We start from the raw sequence: 15,093 nt of genomic DNA on the forward strand, positions 1-15,093 counted from the left end.
GTCCTATCATTTTCTGAAGCTTTTTTTGTTTGTTTGTTTGTTTTTCGAGACAGTGTTTCTCTGTAGCTTTTGGAGCCTGTCCTGGAACTAGCTCTTGTAGACCAGGCTGGCCTCAAACTCTCTCCAGGGCCAAGGGATCCAGTGCCCTATTTGCCTCTGCAGGCATCAGGCATGCATGTGGTGTACATACAGACAAGACACATAGGTACATAGAGACTTTTAAAGTCTCTCTTCCGTGTGAAATATGGAAAGCCTATCTCAATCCTAATACTCTCACTTTAAGAATAATGTTAAAAATTTCCCCAGTTCAACAGATGTTAACCGCTTCTGACCTTAGAATTAGAGTTTTCTCTCAGTTTTAAAAATAACTTAAAGATATGTCTACATATGATGAATTAACAGTTGTATTGACTATCCAGGAGTTTTTAAATATTTGATACAAATATATGTAACATGAGTTTTAACAAACAAAATTAGCCAAGTATAGTGAGTAACACGTGCCTGGAAACCCCAGAGATAATTGGCAGTGGGGGAACCTGAGGAATCAGTCCAGCCTGAGCTACACTAACAGACCCATCTCCAAAATAATTATTATTACTAGTTATTATTACAAGGAAAATAAATCAGGTATAGTGAGACATGCCTGTGATCCCAGCACTCAGGAGACAGGCCACAAGAATCACAAGTACAAGGCCAGTGTGGACTTTGTATCTGAGACCCTGTCTTGAAAATAAAATAGAGAAAAACAGATGATACCAAACCTATTGTGGCAGTGCTTCTCACCCTTCCTGATGCTGCGACCTTTAACACAGCTCCTCACGTTGTGGGGACCACAACCATAAAATTATTTCATTGCAACTTCATAACTAATTTTGCTACTGTTATGAATTGTAAAGTAAATACCCGATATGCAGGATATCTGGTAGTGACTCCAAAGGGGTCACAACCCACAGGTTGAGAACCATTGTATTATGGTTAACAATCACATGTTAGATATATAGTTAATATATGATATTGAAAATAAGGTTATGTAACTAAAAATATTACAATTACACTTAAGTCTATACTGTAAGATTATTTTTTAAATGTGTCTTAAGAATCTTAGTGCACAGTAGGAAATGTAGGGCTTCCTTGATGAAGATACGCAGACTACAGAGAAGACTCTTCTGAAATGCAGACGATCTGCTTCCCGATGTTGCCTCTGGTCATCATGGACTGGAACGCAACTCCCATGTTTTCCAATCCATTTATCACAGTCTCTTTGATCTTTAGCTTTCCGTCTTTAAACCCCTGACTCAGCTGGAGAAGTCCAGGCTGAAACTTATCTTTATAGTTTTGCACGGTAAATCTCTCTCTTGTGATGTTTCTTTCCTTCTGGATTGCTTCTGCAGCAGGGGACAGTGGAGGAGGGTAAGGCACATCCTCATTGTACTGAGAAATTTGACCACACAGGATGATGTGGCTGTTCCGATTCATCTGACTTATCACCGTATCACTGATGTCACCACTAACATTGTCAAAGTAGACATCCACTCCAGTTGGGCACGATTCTTGGAGCTGTGCCGCCACATTCCCATTTTTATAGTTAATAGCAGCATCAAACCCCAGTTCTGAAGTCAAAAAGAGGCATTTCTCATGCGTTCCACAAATTCCCACCACTCTGGAACAGCCAATCAGGTGGCCAATCTGCCCAGCCAAAGATCCACAGGCACCCGCTGCTCCATTGACAACCATTGTCTGATTGGATCCAGCAGATATGTGACCTTTCTCCTGTACCCCAATCAAGGAAGTCAGACCAGGCATACCTATAGCTCCAAGAAAATATGAAAGATGTCCATCCACAAGTTGTGGGTCTACCTTTTCAAGGCCATTCCCATCTAGAATGGCTTTGGTTTGCCAGGGCCAATAAAAAGAAGTCACAAAATCGCCTTTAGCCAAATGTATGTGCTTGCTGTCTTCTACAACTCCAATACCTCCACCACCTGAGACAGCTGCCAGGGCGCTAAGTAATCAGTGCCGGTGTCCTCGTTCATCTTACAGCACATGTAAGGATCCACAGAGAGGTAGAGAGTTCTAACCTGAACTTGTCCTTCACTGATATTATCTGCTAACCTGACTTCTTCCATCCTGAAGTTCTCTGCCACTGGATAAGAGTAATAAGAGGTTTTTGTTTTCAGTTCCTCAATTCATTGTTGATGCAGTTATTTTTCCAAATATTTCTAGATGGCCAATGGATTGTAAAATACATTACCAAGGAAAATTCAATTGGAAAATCATAATAGTTCCTTTGAGTACAATGTATGCAAAGTCCTGCAAAAAGTTTTCATCATATCCTCCCATGAAGTCTGAATGTGAAGAGAAGATAGTATTATAACCAATTTCAGTCAGTTCACTGGGGTGCACCCATTTTATTCACAGAAAGTTCACTACTCTAGAAAGTCCTCTTATTACTCTTATCTATTTTATTTTAATATTTTATTGAGAATTTTACAATTATTCAATGCTTTTTGGTCATATTCACCTGCACTACACACTCATATCTTTCTGTCTCCATTCTCCAAAACTTCACATATTCATGTTCTCAGTTTTTGCAGACCTACTGGGAGCGATTGGTGCTGCCCGGATACCCCACCCACTGGGTCATGTTCAGCCTACTAAGAGTCTCATTCTTAAAGGAAACTGACTCTTCTTCCCCAGGAAGGCATCAACTAGTTCTCAGGCAGGACTTTGGTTCATGAAGTCTTCCCCTCCCCTTGCTAGAACGTTAACTTGCTTGATCTGGTTTAGGTCTTCCACAAGTCACTGAGCTGCTGTGTGTTCAGTGATGTAGAGGTCCTGTCACATCCTTAGCTGTCTGTTTTGATATTTGTTGAGCCTTTGATTTCAAAGACAAAGTTTTCATATTGAGGCAGCTTTACTTTCCTGCTTTCCAAATATGTTATTATCTTCTTAAGGCCAGAATCAATTCTTTTTTGTTTATGTTTTACTGCTGTTGCTAAGTTTGTTTTGTTTTGATGTATTTCTCAAGACAACTTATGAACATACTTTGTGTGACCACAAGTGTTCCTCCAAAGAAAGCTTCTTCTTGGGTTTTGTTTCTGAATACAAAGTACAGTGCATTAAGGAAAAAAAATGCTTTTATGCTCATAAGGCAATTTATTTTCTCTAATTTCTTTCTCCAACATTGGACTTCCTTTGTTTTGCCATAAATAAATGTTGCTGTTTTAATTCATCCATCACAAACCTTTATGCACATTCCTCCACACTGTGGCCTTGCTTATCAGATTCTTAGGACACGATTTGATATGTGCTTGCTGTAACTGAAATACTTTTATATTGGTGACTGCAATTGCCAGTGCATGTCTATAAATAAGCTACAATTGTAAGCATATTTCACTGGAACGATTGGTGGTTTATTTAACTTGAAAAGGACAGATATCTTCTAGCTTATTGGACAGCTATGGCTTATAGTCAAGGTCCTTTGGATGCTGCCGTCCCTTCATTATTCTTTCAAATGTTCCATCTCACTATAGGTGCTTTGTGCAAATGAATAAAGCACCAATTTTTCAGTCAACAGTGTGGGAAAAATTGAGCTTTCATGCTCTTTGCTAGAATAACTTGATCATCCTGGATGCTACCTTTCCTGCATTTTACACAAAGCATGCCTTACTGTCCTGCTATCAGAGTAAGAAAACAAGAATAACCTAAAGGAAGAATAGACAGAGTAAAGAGAGAAAATTTAAGGGACATTTGCAAATTTATAAGTGATTACTTAATTTGAACTTGTCCCCAAGTTCCTTACTTAGTCCTGTCCCCAAATTCATTTTGTTTATTTGAAGGAGACTTTTTACAGGTTTTTCCCTACTTTGGCCAGGTTGCAGTGATTCAGTGCATTTTTCTTTACATTATAACAATCTATCAGCGGATTGGGGTGGAGGCTAGAGCAGCAGCTCAGCAGTTAAGGACAATTGAACTTAAAACCCCCTGACTTTAGAAACATCTAGGCAGATGATTGCCCCCAAGTATTGTTTATAACCATACACCCAGGTTTACTAACAATCTCCAAGCCAGTTTACTAACATGTTATAGATTGTATTGTCATTAGTTCATAAGGTCTTTCCTTCATGGATTTCCAAAATCTGGTCTGGGAAATGTAACTGTTCTTGCTTCATTCTTCATAACTGTTCTTACCTGCTAATGGCTAAACACCAGGTAGTATTCATTCATTATTTTTTCCCAGGACCTACTATAATTGCTCAAACAAAGAAACAGAACCAATCACACCTGAAAGATATTTATCTAAATATTGTTTTCAGCATAGAAAATAAAAGGGCACTTGATAAGTAGTTGACTAAGATTAGTATGTGGATCGAATATCTTACACTTTAATTTCTGCATTATTATTGCTAATGTCAGGCTGTATTCCAACATCATATTCACCCAAATATTAAAATGTGTCAAGGATTATTAATAAATAGACCAAGATACATTTGTTACTATCTACTTCTGAACTTGCAATTTTCTCAACATGTAATGATTAGAATCTGTGTTCACTACACTCAGTGGGAAAATCCCGTTAAGCCTTGTGCAAATCAGATGTCCTTACAGGCGGGAGTACCTTAGGTCAAGTGCTACTTAAGTGAAATACAATTCTCATTTCAGGGGATTGCAATGAAATGTTTTCAAGTCAAATTCATTCATTTCATACCAAAGATGGTGTCCAAATTTTCCTCCTTGCTTTCATTCCAGTGATCCCAGCATTCCACACGGACAAACTAGGGGCAACATAACTCAAGAGAAAGACTCTGACATTAACAGAATGTTGTAAAAATCAAGATACCTTTTCTGCCTTTCTAGAGTCACTAAATGTAATCTGGAAAGATGACTAGATGCAATCTCTTGTTGCAAATATTGTAAAGATAGTATTAAGTAGTTTGCACAAAGAAGGAAGGAAAGAATGACATTGTATTTTTCTGGTTCAACTTTCTACTTAAACTCATGAACCACATATAAAATGTGCCTTATTAAATGATTTGGAAAGTGGTAAAAAATGTGCAGTCACGTATTTTGAATAATTTTATTTTTTAAATGCTTTATTACCATATAATAATTACACTTGAATACACAACAGTGTGTTTTATTATTACATTTTTATAAGTGAATGTAATAGATCTATTCACACCTCTCCCACATTAACCCATTCCTCCCCAGCCCCAGTGATGTACTTCTTCACAACCTGCCTTCCATTATTTTTGAGAGCATTGGCACTTCTGTCCATCAACCAGAAGCCTGAAAGTCCTCAGGGAACAGATGAGATTTGTGAATCCCTCCCCACTTCAAGATGGAAGCATGTTAGGCTCAAATTTGTGTTAATCTTGTAATGATTCTGTGAGTTCAAGAGTGCAGTGTCAGTGGCAAGCCCAGAAGATAGTTACAGAAGGCTTAACCCCTCTTCCAGCTCTTCCACTTTTCTTCTGAACTACTCCCTCACCAAGAATATGTGGAATCTATTTTATTCACACACTCACACTGTGTTTCTGCACCTAGGAAGCCATGCCTGTGAAAATTCTGATTTTTATAATGTATTAATGTGTGTATGAGCAAGGGTAAAATTAACAATACAAATCAGTCAACTTTACTAAGGAAACTGTTTAGTTAGAAATATTATACACAAAATATGCTAATGTTTATCTTTTCAAAAGTGAATAAGTAAAATTATGAAGACGTTTGTAGTCAACAACATAGTCCACCTACCAAGACCTGAGTTAGGCCACTGTGTAGGTGTTGTAACATGATAGGTTTAATGTACAGCTTACAATCTGGTGTCTTGGCATAGAAACATCAGTGATCAAGGAACCCCAGGAAGCATTTCTCAAATACGTCAAATAATATCTCATACAGATAAAAACAGACCACTTTTGTTTGAGAGAGAATAAAATTATTCGTAAATCAAGGTCTTGTTTGCACAATATTTGATATTTTTTAATGCTCACAGTAACTAAGTGCCTAGAAAAAATGACCATATTTTAGATATATTTGTCATTTCTGTACCAAATGGAGAGTAGAAGAAGCAGGGTAGTTATCTTAATGCCTTAAAGTATCCAAGGGAGATATTTTCATGAAAATGGTTTTCATTCTTATCACATCTAGATTCAAGTCTCTAGTGTAAAACAGAATAACTTAACTCATGAAGTATTTTGCAAGAATTTTAGTCCATTATACAAGAAGAACAATAATGACAAACTGCATATGATATTTTTCTCCTATTTACAAATACTGAAAATGGAAATTCAAATAAGAATCATAAAGCAAACTAACAGAGAGAAGTGCTTCATATGTAGACATATTTGTTTGTTTAAAATAATTTATTTATGTGCAGGTTTGTGTGAGGGTAGTGGTGTGTGTGTGGTGTTGAGATGCCATCGTACTCATGGGGTCATCAGAGGGATACATTCAAGGGTCAGTACCGTCCATCCACCATCTTTGCCTGTAGGAATATAAGGCCTACAAGGTCGAGAGATGAGCCAAACTGGAGTCTGCCTGAGTGCCTAGCAACAGTCATTATCAGAGGTACTTACTGTGCCTAGCTAATGACAGATAACCACGCAATGTTAACAGACTGGAATACAGCCTTGGTTTTGAGAGGGGAGTATAATAGGCTCTCCCCATTGCTGAATAAACAAGTTTGCTATTTGCCTTTTACCTGACTACAGGTGTCTATGCTGTTGAGACTGTGCCTCCTCACTCCCTCCTCCGACGGAGCCTTTAGGACCCAGCAGCATTTTCCCGGTGTCAGCATATGTCAACAAGCTTGCCAGATCTCTTTCTTCACTGAACTATCTTACTGGTCATGTGTTTTCCCTATTTTATTTTAGCAATTACCTTTTGTTTATTATGCAAGTGCCCTGCCACTGTGTTATATCTCTCACCCTAAGATATTTACATTTCAAATTTCATATTTATGCAAACAAACTCTGGCATCTCAAAAGCTAATTCTAATACATTGCTAATGTTGACAAAATATCATCCTTAGATTTTTATCTCTAATGTATGTAATCTGGTGGCTTAATTTGTCCAAGCACATTGTTTAAATTCAGTTTATAGAGAAAAGAAAAATGAAAAATAATTTGCAAGTGATTAAAAGCATTTTATTTCATCCAGTAACCAAAACCACATATGCAAAATTGAACCATAGTTTTAGAAGTTAATATATATATATATTATATATATTCACATTTATTTTCTTGTATTGTTTCTTTGAGAATTTCATAAAATTTATTTTGATCATATTAATCCTACTTCCCTAACTTCCAAGATCTATTTGCTTCCATACTTTGTATCTTCCCTCTTTTCTTTCTCCCCTTTTATTGAAAATAGATATTTTGATTGCAGTTTTCCCTCCATCTACTCTTCCCAGTTCCTCCCCCATCTCCCATCTCATCTGAATATTCCCATTGTCTCTCATTAGAAAAGAACAAGCTTCTAAGAGATAGCAACAAAATATAATATACTAATAAGATAAAAAAATCATCATATCAAAGTTGGGCAAGACATTCCAACAGAAGGAAAAGAAGCCAAGAGAAGGCACAGTAATCAGAAATCCCCAAATAATTTTTTCACATACTCAGGAGTCTAGTCAAAATACTAATCTGAAGGCAACTATTTATAAATATAAATATATATATGTATGTATACACACATATATATGTATATCTGCACATATACATACATACACACACACGAATACATACTTTTATATTTATACACACGCACACAAAGGTGCAGACCAATGCAGGCAATATGCTTGCTGCTTTAATGTCCTCTATCCCCTCTGGCTCTTACAATCTTTCCATCTTCTTATCTACATTATTCCTTGAGCTCTGAGTGGAGGCATTTGATGGAAACATCCCAGTTAGTTCTGGATATTACACAGTCTCACTCTCTGCAAAATGTCTGACTGTGGGTCTCTATGAGTTCCCATTTGCTGAAGGAAGAAACTTCTCTGATGAAGGCTGAATAAGGCCCTGATCTATAAGTATAGCAGAATTCCATTCTAATAATTTTATCAGTATTTTTAAGACCAGAAGTATTTGTCATTTTTGAAACAGTCTCTGGTTCTTGGTCACCAAGCAGTGTCAGGTATGGACCTTATGTCAAAATAGACAGTGGATTTTTTTACTAACCTAAACATTGTGCCACTATTGTCCTCGAATACTTTGCAGGAAGAACATTATTGTGGTTTGGTTTGCATTTACCTTTTTCTTTTAGTAGCCGGCAAAGTATCTTCCCATACGAAATACATTAGATTGTAGGCATGAAGATTCTATGCAGTCACATGTTTGCCTTCTCCTTGTTCAGTGAGTTGTGTGAATGTTGTCTTCAGCAATGTCACCTTGCCACCAGTTTTTGGAGAGCAACCTATGGATGTTGCCAAGAAAATAGGTTGCTATTTTCTGGCTTTTTAACCCCATCTATTTCATATTTGACAGAGAAGAGAAGCATGAAACAAAAGATAACACAAGTGTTGGAACAAACAGAAGAGAAAAAGAGTAGTGAGGAAGAATTGTCTATAGGAAAGAAAGAGACACTTTTCTGTTTTGATTATGTAAGGAGGAAGACAATATAGAAGGAGCTTGTGTCCAAATTGAAATTGAATTCTAAAGAATTAAATCCCTGTGAGAAAGACTGTCTAAGGGGAAGAATTGTATCCTGGAATGCAGTGGAGAAGGCTCCTGAGAAAGAAAAGAAGTATGATTTTTTTTTTCCTCTGGCAGCCTATGCATCAGGCATGGCTATTGCCAGTCCCAAGTCTTCTCATCAACTGCCAGTTTGGTGTTATTGTCAAATTTTAAATATTGCATTTTTTTCTTGATGAGTAATAAATTTGAATAATTCAGGGAAATTTCCCTCATTAATTAACTTCATAAAAGGTGCTTGAAATATAATTACATGGGATTCTGGATGTTCCGTGTATATGAAAGTTAATTATATATTCTATATGAGAATTTCAAATCTCGTCCCACTAGTAAAGTTAGAGGAGCAGTAATAGTCTGCTTTGCATGAAAAAGATTTCTTGTAGCATTATAATTTTGTTTGAATGGTAATATTACTTTTCATTTTGGTCTTTGTGGATGGATAAAATTTTTCCCCAAAGCATAAAATGAGAACCTATTCATCCTAATCTTGATTAGTCCTAAGTTTAGGACTAAAGGGTTCATATGAAACTTTGCATTTGAGGATGGGAGATTTCTGAATCTAATATGTGTTAGTAATATGCATGTGTACATTATTAGCTAGATAATATGTGGGCTCTATTATTCATCTCCTTTAATGATGTAGATATCAATGTAACTATCTCCCTAAAGATGTTTATAGCTGGAGCCAGTGACACACTCGACTTGTGGCTATGGGACTGTAATATGTTTGGTTATGTGTTGTTGGAATCTAAACTGTCTGTACATTATATAAATGTTTTGAAAACCACTAGAGAATAACATGTAATTAATATTGTAATTTGTTCCTGATGTTCTCATTGAGCTAATAATTCTCTTCAGATTTTTACAATCCTGGTAGATTTTCATGTCACTGGGTAATTTCTAAAGAACCTCTTCCCTGAATCTGGATGTATACTTGTCTTCATTTATAACCTGAATGGAGAAGTAGGGAAACAGATGACTTCTTGGAATCAATGTTGACTTACTAGTTGTCTCTAATGAAGGAACCATTACATGGTAGAAGAACATCAACTCTTCCTTAAACCAATTGCTTATCGTGGTGCTATAGAATCTTTAAAAGAAGGATGTCAAAACTGTTGATGCCAAAGTCCTGTACCCACAAGCTTCACATCATAGTATTCTATAAGGACTCTAAAGTAGATTTTCCAACTTGTACAGTCAGTTAAAGGTAAAATCAAGTTCTAAATCCTAAATAAGTGGACTATATATCTTGTCTCATATGCTTAAAAGAATCTTAGGTTAGGTTAAGTCACTTGGCCTGTGATTTTCTGTCATGCAGTTCCCATCACGTGTATTAGGGCAGTCCTAATTGGTCAATGCTTACTCCTGAGTGATTACAATGAATGCACTGGGAATCAAATTCCTGTCCTCTGGAAGAAGAGTGCCTTTTCTTGACTTCTTAGTATCACTTTATCACCCTATATGCTGGTAGCCATGTCAGAGGAACAGCAGGTGGCAATTGAAGTTCATGGTGTCCCCTCATCAGGAGAAAACTCTGATGGGTCAATCTTATTTAATCAAGTTTCTGAAAACACAGACACCAAGATGTCTTTTATTCTTTTTTAAATTTCTGCTTCCTCCCCTTCCCCCACTCCTCTCCCCCTCCCCCACTCCTCTCCCCCTCCCCCACTCCTCTCCCCCTCCCCCACTCCTCTCCCCCTCCCCCACTCCTCTCCCCCTCCCCCACTCCTCTCCCCCTCCCCCCACTCCTCTCCCCCTCCCTCTCCAGACTGAAGAGCAGTCAGGGTTTTCTGCCCTGTGGGAAGTTCAAGGTCCTCCCCCCTCCATCCAGATCCAGGAAGGTGAGCATCCAAACAGGCTAGGCTCCCACAAAGCCAGTTCATGCAGTAGGATCAAAACCCAGTGCCATTGTCCTTGGCTTCTCATCAGCCCTCATTGTCTGCCATGTTCAGAGAGTTCGGTTTTATCCCATGCTTATTCAGTCCCAGTCCAGCTGGCCTTGGTGAGCTCCCAATAGATCAGCCACACTATCACAGTGGGTGGGTGCACCCCTCAGGGTCCTGACTTCCTTGCTCATCTTCTCCTTCCTTCTGATCCTCATTTGGATGTCTTTTGCTTCTGCTGTTCCTTTACATGTTTGCTATTGCGATTTCTCTCTGATTCTTGGCATAGTGTGAGTGGATGTGGGGAGACCCCCACTGCCAGTACGCAGTGTGTTTATCCCATCAAAATATCCCAATCTACTGGGTATTTTTGTATGTGGATTGTCTAGACGATGACTCCTCCCTAACCTGTACTGTCTACTTGGCAATAAAAATGATAGCTCATACAGAGTTTGGATGATTAAAAATAAACACAAGGACATGTTTTATTTCTAAGGCCTATAAGTTCCACTTAAGGAGCTGCTTTCGATCACATGTCAAGATAATGATTAAAGGAAATCATTTGTGTCCAGGGGCCAAGCTGGGTCTAATTCTCTTACTGCTGAAAAGATAAAGTCACAGGTTTCCGTGTGCACCTTTAGCTGAAACAAAGCTTTAAAATAATTTTATGTTCTATGGGATGCCTTGCTAATAGTTGTCTTATTATGAAAAATACAGAAAATCTAAATTTTACAAGGACACATAGCTGATCTGTCTGATTCATTAGGCTAGGGTTATGAATTCAAAACAGACCAATTGTTGATAGCTGAAGAATGATTAACTGTTTGTACCTGTTATTCTTTCAGTCCCTGCCCTAGCCACGCCCACTCCTTTTTTACCTCTGACCTCCGCCCGCCATCTCTCTTTTTCTTTTGTTCTCTCCCGGTGTACACAAGGCTTTGCCTTCTCTCTCTCCTCCTTCTCGCTCACTCTCTCCCCTTTTTCTGTAATAAATATTTTACCTTTATGCCTATTTTTTTGTGTTCATGTGTCTGTTACCCGCAGCCACTGCCCGCGCTGTGTGTGCCCTCCCACTGGTGGGAAACTGTAGCTGCTTGCAGCATGGCGGCTCTGCCAGCCCGCCCTGGCGACCTACAACCGTCTCTTCTGGGCTAACAGCTGCTTTCATGGCTACTTTCTGTGTTCATGGGTCTGCTCACAACTGCTGTGCATTGGGAATTCTGCTGCGTGGCTGCCCGCCGATGGGAACTTTGCCACCGCTGGGGACCCGCCAGAGCTTGCTGCTGCTCCGTGAGCCCGAGGGGCGGGGGAACCCCCATATTTTTATGAATAAGAGTACCCATTCTCAATTTGCTGATATAGGTATGCACTTCAAAGATTAAAAACATCTAATTTTTTTTTTTTAATGTAGAAGAAGTCTAGGAAGAGAAGCAACTTTTATGCAACAACACCACAGGGAAAGAAATTCTAACTAGTCAGAGCTACATAAAATAATTTTACTCTGTAGCCCTAAGGAAGGACTACAAGTTTCCTTTTGTGTTCAAGGATTGCACACACGGTAGAAAGTGCATTTTGAGATTTAAAGTGCTATGATGCTGCAGTGTCTTGGGAGTGCTGACTTGAGTTGAAGCTAAGAGATTTACTATTTCTCAGGAATGTTCACTTGAGCTTGAACTAGAGGATTTACAATATTCCAGGTGTCTCTGTATCCCAAGACTTAGCACTCTCCAGGAACTACTGAGTACTAGATAAATCCGGAATGAATAAATTCTGATTACAGGGTGTTAGAGTAAAATAATTATGTAGCTGTGGATTAGTTAAAATTGCCTTTCTCATGCCTGGGAGAATGCAAGGCAAAGGGTTTAAGTGGCTAATACATTCATAAATATAGGTTGTAAGCACACAATTTTCTCATTTTCTTGTACTCTTCGTTGGTTTAGATTTATGGCTCCTTTAAAATTTCTTATAAGATTATCTCTCAAAATAGATAATAAAGTGATTGTTTCTTTACACCACAATTTGCACCCTGCCAATATACAAGTTACTTAGATATATTGTATGTGATTTTTTGGTATGGCTCTCTTTTTTATTTTTATTTTTTTTTTCCGTTCAAAAAAATTTACACTTCCTCCCCTCCACCCATTCTCCTCCTACTCCCCTTTCCTCCTTAAGAGAGGGCAAGGAACCCTGCCCTGAAGGAAGTCCAAGTAGACTAGCGTCCCAAAAAGCCATTACATGCAGTAGAAACAAGTCCCAGTGCCTTTATCAGTGGCTTCTCAGTCAGCCCCCATTGTCAGCCACATTCAGAGAATCCAGTTTGATTGTATGCTCATTCAGTTACGGTCCAGCTGGATTTGATGAGCTCCCATTAGAACAGGCACACTGTCTCAGTTCTGACTTTCGCGGTCCTGACTTCCTTGCTCATCTTCTCCCTCCTGCTCTTCAACTGGACCTTGAGAGCTCAGTCCTTGCTCTGATGAGGGTCTCTGTCTCTATCTCCATCTGTTGCCAGATGAAGATTCTATGGTGATTTTCGAGATAATCATCAGTGTGATAGTGGGGTAAAGCCAGTTCAGGCACCCTCTTCTCTGCTGCCCAAGGACCTAGCTGGGGATATCCCGGTGGACACCTGGGATCATCTCTAGAGCCAAGTCTCTCGCCAACCCTAAAATGGCTCCCTTAATGTAGATATATTCTTCCCTGCTCCTATAATTGCCCTTCCTCCATCTCCCCCAAGCTCTCTCCAGACTTTCCTTTCTCCCTTCTCTCTTCCCTTCTCCCCTTCCCCCATCCCCACCCCCATCCCTATCCCCACCCCTATGCTCCCAACTTTTGCCCGGGGATCTTGTTTGCTTCCAATTTCTAGGAGGATCTATATATGTTTTTTTTTCTTTGGGTTCTCCTTGTTATTTGGATTATCTAGGCTTGCGAATTATACGTTTTAACCTGTCAGAATGGCTAAAACACCAATGATAGCCTATGCTGGAGTGGATGTGGAGTAACGGGAACACTCATCCATTGCTGGTGGGAATGCAAACTTGAGCAACCAGTTTAGAAATCAGTGTGGTGGTTTCTCAGGAAATTGGGAATCAATCTACCTCAGGATCCAGCAATACCACTCTTAGAAATATACCCAAGAGATACCCAATTATACCACCAAAGCATTTGTTCAACTACGTTCATAGCAGCACTATTTGTAATAGTCAGAACCTGGAAACCACTTAGATGCCCCTCAATGGAAGGATGATAAAGAAAGTGTGGAATATATACACATTAGAGTACTTCTCAGCAGTAAAAAAATAATGACATCTTGAATTTTGCATGAAAATGGATGGAAATAGAAAACACTATCCTGAGTGAGATAACCCAGACCCAAAAAAAATGAATATGGTATGTACTCACTCATTGATGGATCTTTTTTTAATATTTTACCTATAATCATTCACTTAAAGAAAGGATTATAACCCCTTCATGACTCCCGTATTGCCTGAAAGATTTAGCTAGAGTATATAAGCTGTAAGGGAAAGAAGAGAGTCAAAAGAAGGAGCTAAGATAGACTAGAAGGAAAACATCAAAAATAAGAAAATTAGAAGGGAAACATCAAGAGTAAATATAGAGTTAGAAAGAAAGCACCAAGAATGAATAAAGGAATAAAGAAGGCAAAAGAACAATGGAGATGAAGGTACAGGGCCCATCGAAGCAGGGCACATATGATTCCTTGGCACTAGAGTTACACAAGTTTGTGAGACACTAGACATGAGTGATCAGAATAGAGTGTGGATTTTCTAGGAGAACAGTGCCTCCTATGGAATTCTCAGCCGTCATTCTAACCCCTCACCTTGAAATTCAGGAGATTAAATATAACTTTCTGATGGGGAGAAGAGCACAACAGCCCTTAGCCAGGGTTAAAGGAAGTAATCACCTTGAAAAATCCCTGTGAGAAATACTAAGGGTGTTGCAAGATATATCTAGCAATGTTGCTCTTGTATGGATGTTAGCAGATAAAAGATCATCAGGGTAAATGCTCAAACACAAAAATCTTTAGTTTCCTTTGTTAAATTATATTGTCACAAAACAAAGTTTTAAGTGTCTTGTTTGAAAAAAAGAAATATTAGTATGAATTCTATTAAAACTTAACTATAATAATAACTAAAATTAAACTGCACTTGAAGCATTCACGTCTCACATACTTCAATATCTTTTTGTTGTTGTTGTTCTTTTCTTATTGCTATTTATTGAGCTCTACATTTTTCTCTGCTCCCCTCCCTGCCTCTCCCCCCCCCCCTTCAAACTTCCCCCAAGGTCCCCATGTTTCCAATTTACTCAGGAGATCTTATCTTTTTTCTACTTTCTACTTCCCCTGTAATTATATCTATGTAAGTCCCTCTTAGTGTCTCATTGTTGTCTAAATTCTCCGGGATTGTGGTTTGTAGGCTAGCTTTCTTTGCTTTATGTTTAAAATCCACTTATGAGTGAGTACAAGTGATAATTGTCTTTCTGTGTCTGGGTTACCT

General features: G+C 38.6%; 1 pseudogene; it reads right to left on the reverse strand.

Moving 5' to 3' along the window:
• Positions 1 to 1,011: 1,011 nt before the first annotated feature.
• LOC121433701 lies at positions 1,012 to 11,922 on the reverse strand (annotated as a pseudogene).
• Positions 11,923 to 15,093: the final 3,171 nt, after the last annotated feature.

This window comes from Microtus oregoni, unplaced genomic scaffold (assembly GCF_018167655.1).
Source record: "Microtus oregoni isolate MIOR12 unplaced genomic scaffold, Mior012 000002F_ref0000024, whole genome shotgun sequence".
NCBI classification, from domain to species: domain Eukaryota; kingdom Metazoa; phylum Chordata; class Mammalia; order Rodentia; family Cricetidae; genus Microtus; species Microtus oregoni.